General features: G+C 41.3%; 1 protein-coding gene across 2 annotated transcripts in view; it reads left to right on the top strand.

Moving 5' to 3' along the window:
• LOC109432808 (C2 domain-containing protein 5) overlaps positions 1 to 12849 on the top strand; it is a 70507-nt gene that overhangs the window by 45166 nt on the left and 12492 nt on the right. The window lies entirely within an intron of this gene.

The following is a 12849-nucleotide window of genomic DNA, read 5'->3' as shown; positions in this document are numbered from 1 at the left end:
CTGGATGCTGGGTTCGCCGTAAAGTGCAGCGAGCTCGTGGTTTATCCTTCTCTGCTACACACCGTTCTCCTGCACGCCGCCGAAGATCGTCCTTAGCACCCGTCGCTCGAAAACTCCGAGTGCTTGCTGGTCCTCCTCGAGCATCGTCCATGTCTCGTGTCCGTAGAGAACTTATTAACGTCTTGTACATTTGGTGCGGGGGTGAATCTTTTTTGACCGCAGTTTCTTCTGGAGCCCATAGTAGGCACGACTTCCACTGATGATGCGCCTTCGTATTTCACGGCTCACGTTATTGTCAGCCGTTAGCAAGGAACCGAGGTAGACGAATTCTTCTACCATCTCGAAAGTATTCCCGTCTAACGTAACATTGCTGCCAAGGCTTGTCCTGTCTCGCTCAGTCCCACCTACTAGCATGTACTTTGTCTTAGCGCTTAACCGCATTCACCACCAGTCCGACCTTTGTTGCTTCACGTTTCAGGCGGGTGTACTGTTCTGCCACCGTTCCAAATATTCTAGAAATAATATCCATGTCATCCGCAAAACAGACAAATTGGCTGGATTTCGTGAAAATCGTACCCCGGCTGTTGAGCCCGGCTCGTCGCATAACACCTTCCAGGGCGATGTTGAATAGTAGGCAGAAAAGTCCATCACCTTGTCGTAGTCCCCGTCGAGATTCAAATGAACTGGATAGTTCACCCGAAATCCTTACGCTGTTCTGCACACCGTCCATCGTTGCTCTTATCAGTCTAGTCAGCTTCCCGGGAAAGCTGTTCTCGTCCATAATTTTCCATAGCTCTGTGCGGTCGATACTGTCGTATGCCGCTTTGAAGTCGATGAACAGGTGATGCGTTGTGACCTGGTATTCACGGCATTTCTGGAGGATTTGCCGTACGGTGAAGATGAAACCGGCTTGGTAACTTCCCACGAACTCATTTACCTTAGGTGAAAGACGACGGAAGATGATCTGGGATAACATTTTGTAGGCGGCATTCAAAATGGTGGTCGCTCGAAAGTTCTCACACATTAACTTGTCGTCTTTCTTGTGGATGGGACAGATTATCCCTTCCTTCCACTCCTCCGGTAGCTGTTCGGTTTCCCAGATCTTGACTACTAACTGGTGCAGACAGGTGGCCAACTTTTCCGGGCCCATCTTGATGAGTTCTGCTGCGATACCGTCCTTACCAGCCGCTTTGTTGTTTTTGAGCTGGTGGATGGCATCCTTAACTTTCCTCAGCGTGGGAGTTGGTTCGTTCCCGTCCTCTGCTGCACCAACATAGTCATTTCCTCCGCTGCCTTGGTCCTCCGTGCCTACATTCTCTTCGCCATTCAGGTGCTCGTCGAAGTGCTGCTTCCACCTTTCGATCACCTCACGTTTGTCCGTCAGGAGGCTCTCGTCCTTATCCCTGCAGATTTCGGCTTGCGGCACGTAGCCTTTGCGGGATGCGTTGAGTTTCTGGTAGAACTTGCGTGTTTCCTGTGAACGGCACAGCAGTTCCATTTCCTCGCACTCCGCTTCTTCCGGGCGGCGCTTTTTCTCCCGGAAGAGACGGGTCTGCTGCTTCCGCTTCTGTCTTTATCGCTCCACATTCTGTCGGGTTCCATGCTGCAGCATTACCGTCCGCGCTGCATCCTTCTCCTCCAGAACCGCTCTGCACTCCTCGTCGAGCCAATCGTTTCGTCGACTCCGTTCTACGTACCCGATAGTGCTCTCGGCTGCGTTGTTGATGGCTGCTTTGACTGTACTCCAGCAGTCCTCTAGAGGGTCACATCGAGCACACCCTCGTCCGGCAACGCTGCCTCGAGATTCTGCGCGTATGCGATGGCGACATCCGGTTGCTTCAGTCGCTCTAGATCGTACCGGGGCGGCCGCCGGTAATGTACGTTGTTAATAACGGAGAGTTTTGGGCGTAGTTTAACCATCACCAGGTAGTGATCAGAGTCGATATTAGCGCCACGATAGGTCCTGACGTCGATAATGTCGGAGAAGTGCCGTCCATCCATCAGAACGTGGTCGATTTAAGATTCCGTTTGTTGTGGTGATCTCCAGGTGTAACGATACGGGAGGCTATGCTGGAAGAAGGTGCTTCGAATGGCCATGTTCTTGGAGGCGGCGAAATCGATGAGGCGTAGGCCATTTTCGTTCTTCAGCTGGTGGGCGCTGAACTTTCCAATCGTCGGTCTGAATTCCTCCTCCTGGCCTACCTGAGCGTTTAGATCCCCTATGATGATTTTGACGTCGTGGTTTGGGCAGCGGTCGTACTCGCGTTCGAGCTGCGCGTAAAATGCGTCTTTGTCATCATCAGTGCTTCCGGAGTGAGGGCTGTGCACGTTTATTATGCTAATGTTGAAGAATCGGCCCTTGATCCTCAACCTGCACATTCTTTTGTCGATCGGCCACCAACCGATCACGCGCCTCTGCATGTCGCCTATCACTATAAAAGCTGTTTCCAGCTCACGTGTATTGCCGCAACTCTGGTAGATGGTATGATTACCTCTAAACGTTCGCACCATAGATCCTGTCCAACACACCTCCTGCAGCGCTACGATTCCGAACCCGCGGTCCTTCAGTATATCGGCGAGTATGCGGGTGCTCCCGATGAAGTTGAGAGATCTGCAGTTCCACGTACCGAGCTTCCAATCGCAAGTCCCTTTTCGTCGCTGTGGTCGTCGCCATTGGTATCGGTTCGCATTCTTCTCTTGTTGATTTACCGGTGCTAGTCTTTTTTACGGCTGGCTCGCAGGGCCTGACACCAACCCACTAACCCAGGGAGCTGGGCTTACCTTCTAGTTATTCCTAGCGGAAAAAAATCACGAAATGGTACAAAAAGCGTGGAAAAACTGTGCTGTTGAAGAGACAAGAAATGGAGAAAGCAACAGTTTTTTCAATATTTTGCAGGGTCAACACCCTTTTTTCAGGTTAATGCACTATGCAGTTTTTACGTGAATATACCTAAATTAGATGAACTGCGTCGATATTTTCCGGATTTCATTGATTTTGAGAATCCTTGCCCCTACCTGTTCATGCGTGTTTGTGTTCCCTCAAAAAAGTTTGAAAATATTTCATCCAATAATAGTTGAGATATAGAGTATTGAAATTTTGTTCAATAAACTACCAAGTTTTACTAAAAGTTCTATAACTTTCAGAAAACTTATTCGATCTCGCTCACCAAATTCAGTCAAAATTTCCCCAATGAAGCTTTAATATGTATATAATTCATTATTGGTAAAAGAAGGAACATGAGGAGGATTTCCAGAATGTACTCCTGGAGGATTTCCAGAAGCGACTCTTGGAGAATTTCTAAGAAATAACTTTTGGTAGATTCCCTAAAAAACTTCTGTTGGATTTTCACAAGAATCTCTTTGAAGATTTTTGAAGCGTTATAACATAAGACAATCACGTCGACGACCTGAGTTCGAATCCCACTCCCGAAATACTCACAAAATGTGGGTTCTTCCTTTGGAAGTGAAGTCATGGATCCCAAGATGAAGTAGCCTCACAGTAAAAAAAACCTGAAGAATTTTCAGAATAAGGATTTCAGGATGACTCCCAGAAAAAAAAGTTCTGGAAGATTTTAAGAATGAGCTCCGATATTATATTAAGAAGTAACTTTTAGATAAATACCAGATGGATTTTTTGGATGAAGCACAGTTATAAACCCTGAAAAACCCCAAGCAGCATTTTCATGTAACCTAGCGAAAAATAAATAAAAGTAAGAAAATCCCAAAGAAGAAAAGCAGTACATATCTGGATTTAAAACGAAGCCCTGGAAATTCTAGAAAGAACTCCTAGGGAAATTTTCTAGGATCTATCTAAACGGATACTTTTTTTTATCAAATTTCATGAGATATAATCCAACGAATCCAACAGAATCGTTCGAAAAATCACAGATACATTCTTGGAGGACTCCTAGAAGGAACCTCTTGGAGATACCTCAGTATGTATAGTTTTGGGAGAGTTCCAAGAGATTACATAGAAAAATTCCCATGAAGTTGTCTTGAGTGTATGTAGCTGCCGGCTTAGAATAGCACTACGAACCACCTGTTCCGGGGGTAAAAGTCCACCAAACAGGTAACCCCCAATCCAAGGTGTCAGGCGACCCGTGCTAAGGGATGAATGGTTAAAGGGGTTTAAGACATGCTCGATCTATAACGGAGCCCGTAGCGTGAGTAGATCACCTTTTTGGGTTGCGTTGCGGTGAAAGATCTACCAAACCGAAATCTAGTGTCGTCCTATTTTTAAATTTTGGGATATGTGTTCTGGTATTTTAAGGAATTGTTGTATTTAGTCCTTGCTACAGGTGTTTTGGTGACTTCCTGTTTTTGCATAAAACTAAGTTAACCAACTTTACTTTGCATATACAGGGGATGGCCAAAATGTTTGGGATAGGCAACTTTTTTTTCTTTCTCAAAAAGGTTCAACAAGCTATAACTTTTTATAGAGCGCATCAAAAAATCTCAAATTTTGACTGTTTGTCGATCTACTATGTGTGCATCATTGGTACAAATTTGGGCTCGATTGATTAATATTTCGCAAAGTTAGAACCGTTCGGGTAAAACACTATTTTTCAGACAACTCATTTTTGAGGTGTCATATCTTGGAAACCAGTGAACCGAATTGAATGAAATTTTGAACGTACACTAACAATATGTAAATGCTTCACAAACTATTAAAACATAGGTACTTTTTAAATGTTGAAAAAAGTTATCATGGATTGACACTTTTTGGATTTTTCTCGAAAAAATGTATTTTTTTTACATCAATGTCAATAAATTTTCAAGTTGATATCCAAAGATTTTCCACTTCTGTTCTTAAGTTATCTCTAATCAGATATATTAGAGCCTATTTAGATTGAAGGAAGAACACATTTACTAATTTTTGTGTGGTATTGTAAATTTGACTTATTTTCCTCTATATGGGTAAAAATTTCAATCCGGTATAACTTAATTCGCCGTGAGAAAAAAATACATTTTATAACGTCGTATTAAGTATCAACATATTGTTGATAAACGTTAAAAAATCATTCAATTTGGTTCACTGGTTTCCGAGATATGACTGTTCAAAAATTAGTTGTCTAAATAATAGCACAGATAATAGTGTTTTACCCGAACGGTTCTAACTTCGCGAAAAATTAATCAATCGAGCCCAAATTTGTACCAATGATGCCCATATAATAGGTTGACAAACAGACAAAATTTGAGATTTTTTGATGCACTTTATGAAAAGTTGTTGAAGCAATGTTGAATTTTTTTGTGGAAGAAAAAAAGTTGCCTATCCCAAACATTTTGGCCATCCCCTGTACATATAAATATGTAGTTGAAAACCTCACCATCTGAGGCTAAACTCATTGCAAAGGAAATCAAATTGGGTTAGGGATGCATGTATGTACTAACTCTTCGAAGACGGGAAAATACTAGAGTCCTTATTACTGAACACATGTTCCATTATTGCTGCTAATGTTAAAACCCGGGTTCTAAACTTCTTACTGAGGAGAATTTAGCGGTAAACAAGAGTGATGCTATAGGGTTCCGATGCATAGCCAGTGGTCAGTGCTCTTGTTTTGTTTTCTATAAGAAATTTCTAAAAAACATACCAAAACTGTATCAAAATCGATGTTTTATTGCCCTTCAATGGCAATGAATTAACTACATCGGCTGTTTTCCTACTCTCCGCGTCGACCAATGTGGCGCTAGCTTCTATGCGCGAAAAATCGCTAAAAGTAAATCGCAAAAATGTTGTATGGCAAATAGCATCTAAAGGCAAATTTATCGAAGTAGAATACATTATTCGAAAAAATATTTGGTAGCGGTTGTGCACAATGATGACCGGTTTGGTGCCTACCAAACAAATTCAGTACCTGCACTCGTGTCGGCCCGGCTTGGACGGTCCTGCAGCAGAGAATAGCGAATGTCATGAATGGATGGAGACGTTTGACTTTTGAAGACCTGGTGAGACCGGCCCTGAATGGTATGGGAAGAAGACAACGAGTGGAGATTTTAAAACTTCTCGTAGATTACATCTGCTTCGTTAATGATTGTAACGCTAGAATTGATGTTAATGCTCTGAATTTCTACCTAGATTTAGATTTTTAAATTCAAAACTGTAAAAACATGAACTGACAAATAAAACTTCACTTAAAAAAAAAAAAAATAGCATCTAAAGGCAAATTTATCGAAGTGGAATATTAAGCCTACGAAATATTTTTCCAGTAAAAGCTTTCTATTTCAAGTAATTCAAGTTTAGATGCTTTTCACAATACAAAATAAAATGGATTTACTCCTGCTGATCAACTGTGGGTGTGCGCCAAGCGGATAGTCCATTGAGTAATGCGACATGCACTACACTAAAGAAGATACGGGTAATGCCACAATAGAGCTTGCTGACGTTTATTCACCTCTCTCTTTCAAGCTTGCAGGCGGAATAGGATTTGTTTTCATCGGGAAACCTTTCCTGATGACAACAAATCCTATTCCGCCTGCATGTTTGAAAGAGAAAGGTGAATAAACGTCAGCAAGCTCTATATGTAGGTCTTAAAACCAGGGGTGTAAGCTGGCTGTCAACTGGGAACAAATTGTGCCTACTGTTTTAGTACAGACAAACAAACGTAACACTCTTCAAAACGGCTTGGCACATGCATTTAACGATCAATTCAAATTTCATTTCATTTGCGCGATCTTTCCACCAGATGCGCTAGTGTTCGATCGCTTTGACGTTTGCCAGTGGACACGTTGCTGAATGATGCAAATGAAAATTACAGGCCAATGAGAGTATATTACAGGTGGGGAAGAAGAAGAGATGGCTATGTATTAGTAAGGAAAGAAAAATGTAAACACGAATAGTGACGTCACTATTTGACACGCGTTCTTATGGGAGCTCGCTTTGCTTGTAGTAGTGACATGTTTTGCACCAGACACGGATCTCACGCACACGAAGTATCTTCTTCCCCACCTGTAATATACTCTCATTGATTACAGGCGATTTGTGTAGTGGTGTGCGTGTTAGGCCTGGGACACACTGGTGGTGTTCATACCATGGTACAAATTGCCAAGAAAATTATTCCAAGGCTATCTTGAATGAAGACAATTATCAGTATGAAACTCATTTCAAGATAATGGACCGCTTTGCACGCAGCCACAGTTGATCAGCAGGAGTAAATTAATTTAATTTTGTATGGCGAAATGCATCTAAACTTGAATTACTTGAAATACAAAGCATTTACCGAAACAATATTTGGTAGGCTTAATAGTGGTCACCATTGTGCACAACCACTACCAACTATTTTTTCGAATAATGTGTTCCACTTTGAAGAATTTGCCTTTAGATGGTATTCGCCATACAATATTTTTGCGATTTACTTTTAGCGATTTTTCGCGCATAGAAGCTAGCGCCACATTGGTCGATGCGGAGAGTAGGAAAACAGCCGATGCAGGTAATTAATTGTACCATGGTACGAATACCACCAGTCTGTCCAAGGCCTTAGAAACACGACAAATCGAAATCCATCATGGCCGACATATCTCGCGCGGTTCTTCCAACAGGTGGCAGTGTGCGCTCGAAAAAGACACCGGGAAAAAACTTTTGATTAATTTCCTCTAAAAGCTACGTCTGTTTGGCTGTGGTTTTAGAACCAGTAAAAAAACTTAACCACCACATAAGAAAATTACTATTTTCGTTTGCAAAATTGATTTTAATACCGTTTTTATCATGCTAAAAGTAAGTCAGTATGTTATAAAAACATAGAGAAAGTGACATTCATCATAATAGATAAAAAATTTCATTCCGAAAAAAACAGTGTTCTGTTTTTACCATTATGAAAAATTAGCCTATACTCTCGTTTGTTTTTGTTATTTTGTTTGGAGTGCGGAAATCGGCTGAAAATTGAAAACTCCTTGGGCGACTATTTTGCTCTAATGTGCGGATGACTACCCGCTTGGCGCACACCCACAGTTGATCAGCAGGAGTAAATCCATTTTATTTTGTATAGTGAAAAGCATCTAAACTTGAATTACTTGAAATAGAAAGCTTTTACTGAAACATATTTGATAGGCTTAATAGTAGTCACCATTGCACAATGGGTCCAGAGCCGTGTTTACGAAGACAAAAATGTTTGTGCCTAAACCATAAGTTTTAGATACATGGTGTCTTTGGGAAACTTTCTTCTTATTTTTCGACCTTTTTTCTCATTATTGTGAAATTAGGGTGGTCCCTCTAGTTTCGCTGATCCAAACATCTGCTTTTCAATAGTTTTATGTACGTTCACAAAATGTTCTACAAAGTTGTAAACGAACTTATTTGGAGCAAGTTTGCCGAAAAAACCATTATTCTATCTCTTATGGTTCCTAACTTATAGTTTTTTAAAAGATTCATGTTAGGGTGATCCATGAATTTCAGTTTTCCTGAAATAACTTTTAATTCGTTCGTTTCTCGTAAATACTTTGTTCCGAGCACTTTCAGAACTATTAACGATGCATATTTTTTCCAAAGAGCTCAAAGTTCTACCCGCTTTGCGCGCAGCCACAGTTGATCAGCAGGAGTAAATCAATTTAATTTTGTATGGCGAAATGCATCTAAACTTGAATTACTTGAAATACAAAGCTTTTCCCGAAAAAATATTTGGTAGGCTTAATAGTGGTCACCATTGTGCACAATCACTACCAAATATTTTTTCGAATATTGTGTTCCACTTTGAAGAATTTGCCTTTAGATGGTATTCGCCATACAATATTTTTGCGATTTACTTTTAGCGATCTTTCGCGCATAGAAGCTAGCGCCACATTGGTCGATGCGGAGAGTAGGAAAACAGCCGATGTAGTTAATTCATTGATTCAAAATTGACTGAGTTATAGTGGCGAACAGACGAATATAGAAGCCATCGCCCAAGTGGCGCGATACCCTACTAGCTGTCCCGGCAAACTTTGTCTTGCCAAGCTGTGGTGATTTGACAACTATTGGGTTCATTGCAGCACGGCCTTCTAGATCGGTTTTATTGCGATCGTGTTGATTTCCTTCCCAGCTCATGAAAAATCAGTACTTTGTCAATTATATTACTTTTCTAGATAATTTTGGTAACTTTTTGTACATATAAACACAGCAACCACGAATACGAATCGAACCATGCAAGAGTCATGCTGATCGATCCACCCGTTCTTGAGTTTTGCTGCCTCAAAGCAACTTCAAACTCATTTTTATATATATTTTGTATGGTGAAAAGCATCGAAACTTGAATTACTTGAAATAGAAAGCTTTTACTGAAAAAATATTTGGTAGGCTTGATAGTAGTCACCATGCACAACCACTACCAAATATTTTTTTCGAATAATGTATTCCACTTCGATAAATTTGCCTTTAGATACTATTCGCCATACAATATTGCGCATTTAGTTCACCACTGGGCTATCGCACTAGCTTTTACAAGTGCGAAAACGCAAATAAAAGTGCGCGATTGCATCAAATCAACTCGGTGTCTTCAGAGCACTTATTCAGCATAGATTGAAGAAATAGTGCGCCGAAGACATCGATTTGATTTGATGCAATCGCGCACTTTTATTTACGTTTTTGCACTTATGAAGACTGAGTGCGCAGTCCCAGTGGTGAACTAAATGCGGTATATTTTTGCGATTTACTTTTAGCGATTTTTCGCGCATAGAAGCTAGCGCCATATTGGTCGATGCGGAGAGTAGGAAAACAGCCGATGTAGTTAATTCATTCTGTTCTCATTCATTCTTCTCCGACCGCCTAATATTACCCTCATTTTGCATTGTAGGTATTCCCAGGCCAGATGAACCCTTGGACATTATCTGTGCTGCATGGTGTCCAACGTTGTATTGATTGATGCATCAAGCGGTAAGAAGAAGAAGTTTTGACTTCCAAGCCGTTTACATCCATCGACCAATCAGCGACGAGGATCTCATCGACGGCACACCGCTTGGATGTCAAAACTTCTTCTTCTTTTCGCTTGGTGCATCAATCAATTGCAATCAGGCTTCCCAAAAGTACCGCATCATGATAGCATTTTGATGGCTGTTACACTCTTATTCCCATGACAGCCTTGTGAATGCATGATTCATGACAGCCCACAGAATAAAACTCATGCGACCTACATCACTGTCGGGAACTGCTCACAGCGTCTGCTTTCGCTGTGCGTTCGTTCGCCGATGACAACCTCGGCTCTAGCCCAAACCGTCTCTCGTTGGCTGGACACGAAGTGACGATAATCGCTGCGCTCGGCCCGAGCATTTTACTTCTGTTGAACGTGTCGAGTATCGTGGTATATCGCACGCTCAAAATTATCGACGCGTTTCATGTATTATGTATTTTTTCAAATAGAGAGTATGTACCTGTAAGTCTTATTCTAGTAGAGTATTTAGCATAGCATTATTTTTTATTGGCATGTGAAATGCACTGCCATGTTTTCAATATAAAAGAGAGTTGAATCATATCACATCACATCAGTAGTATATTATAGCCAGATTATAATTTTGACAAACGCTGGCACAAACTTTTTTTCGCCTCTGGGGCATCTTGTGAAAGGCATATCATGTTTGTAAAAAAATATTTATTGAGCACATATTTTGTGAATAACTTTTAGCGTTAAGCCATGTGCTCCCGTGACAGCCTATGACAGCCTTTACGCGACAGCCGGCTTGGTTAGCCGAAGATTGTCATCGCCATGCGGCCAACAATACTCACGACGTTTCCCACTCGGCTCGATACGACTCGAGTATGAGCCTCTGCACGAATCTGGTGTACTGCTCACTCCCACAAAAAATTTGAAAACAGCGCGCACAGTAAAAGTCAAATGTGACTTTTACTGTGCGCGCTGTTTTCAAATGTTCTGTGGGAGTGAGCAGGACAGGGCAAATTCGTACAGAGGCTCATGCAACTGTCAGGTAGACCTGTGCGCCGACTATATTTTGCTCGGCGGCGGCGTGAAGGCCATTTTTGGCCGGCGGCGGCGGCGTCATCGGCGTCACGCCGATGGCAGCTTTCGGCGGCGGCGGCGTGGTGGCGTGAATCGGTGTGACCAAAATTTGACCATATTAGGCAAAGCAAAGAACATGACCATTATTGATGACATTAACTATTACGCTATCACTGCCACTACTGAGACACTTTTTTTACTTATTCATTTATTTGGAAGGCTCGGGCGCCACATGGACATAACAGAGCCGAAATGATTTATACATTTTTGTTTTTACGTTGTTTACATTTTTCAACTTGTCAACAGCCATAATATTAATAGTTTGGGGAGCCGAAGTACTCGCGGCTGTTTCGAGGTTAGGGATAACAAATATTTATAATGGATTGACTACATCGGCTGTTTTCCTAGTCTCCGCATCGACCAATGTGGCGCTAGCTTCTATGCGCGAAAAGTCGCTAAAAGTAAATCGCAAAAATATAGTATGGCGGATAGCATCTAAGGCAAATTTATCGAAGTGGAATACATTATTCGAAAAAATATTTGGTAGTGGTTGTGCACAATGGTGACTACTATTAAGCCTACCAAATATTTTTCCAGTAAAAGCTTTCTATTTCAAGTAATTTAAGTTTAGATGCTTTTCACCATACAAAATAAAATGGATTTTCTCCTGCTGATCAACTGTGGGTGTGCGCCAAGCGGGTAGTCCATTGGAAAGGAATATTGATACATTACTGGTATCCTAAATGTAATGCATATTGCATTACTCCAATGCCAATGAAGGGCAATAAAATATTGATTTTGCTATAGTTTTTTTTGTTTGGTTGTCTCAGAACCTTCAGAAGCAATCAAACTTGATGATAAGGTCATACTATTTACACTAAGGAATCTCCTAATGATTTCAGGGATGAATCTCAGACGGAATCCTAGGATGAGCCTGAAAGAAACTCCTGAAACAATCCATTAAGAAAATTTTGAACTAATCTCTGCAGAAACTGCTGTTTGAAACCCTGAAGAAACTTGTGCAGGAATCTCTGGCGGTTTATGAATCTATTTCAGAGATTCTTGCAGAAAATTCTGAACAAATCTCTAATTGAAGTATTCGAGGAACTTCAAATTACTATTAGGAACTCCAAATTAATTAAAGCAGGAGTCCCAAGGGAATTACAGCAGGAATTCCAAGAGTAATCTTCTACGGAATCCTAGCAGGAATTTCAAAAGAAATTCGAGAGGAATCCCCGACGGATTTCTAGGAGGAATCAACGAAAAATAGCGAGAAGGAATTCCAGGAAAAATTCCTGAGAGAATACTAAAAGGAATGAATTAACTACATCGGCTGTTTTCCTACTCTCCGCATCGACCAATGTGGCGCTAGCTTCTATGCGCGAAAAATCGCTAATAGTAAATCGCAAAAATATTGTATGGCGAATACAATCTAAAGGCAAATTTCTCAAAGTGGAACACATTATTCGAAAAAATATTTGGTAGTGGTTGTGCTCAAATGGTGACCACTATTAAGGCTACCAAATATTTTTTTCGGGAAAAGCTTTCTATTTCAAGTAATTCGAGTTTAGATGCATTTCGCCATACAAAATTAAATTGATTTACTCCTGCTGATCAACTGTGGCTGCGCGCAAAGCGGGTAGTCCATTTCCAAGAGGAAGCCCATAAGGTATTCCAGCAGGAAACTCCGAAGGAATTTTAGGAAGAATCCCCGGAGGAATTCTAAGAGGAATTCCCGGAAGAAATCCGCGAAGGATCCCCGAAGAAAATCTAGCAGGAATCTCCGAAGAAATGTCCGACCAATGTGGCGCTAGCTTCTATGCGTGAAAAATCGCTACACGGTCAGAAAATTCACTCATTTTGGAACTAAAGTGGGACAACTCAAAAATGAGTAAATTTTATTTCCAGCGATAGCGCTGGCCCAAGTGCG

This window comes from Aedes albopictus, chromosome 3 (genome assembly GCF_035046485.1).
Source record: "Aedes albopictus strain Foshan chromosome 3, AalbF5, whole genome shotgun sequence".
Classification (NCBI taxonomy): Eukaryota; Metazoa; Arthropoda; class Insecta; order Diptera; family Culicidae; genus Aedes; species Aedes albopictus.
Note: the sequence above shows the minus strand (reverse complement) of the source record. Positions and strands in the feature narration are given on the sequence as shown.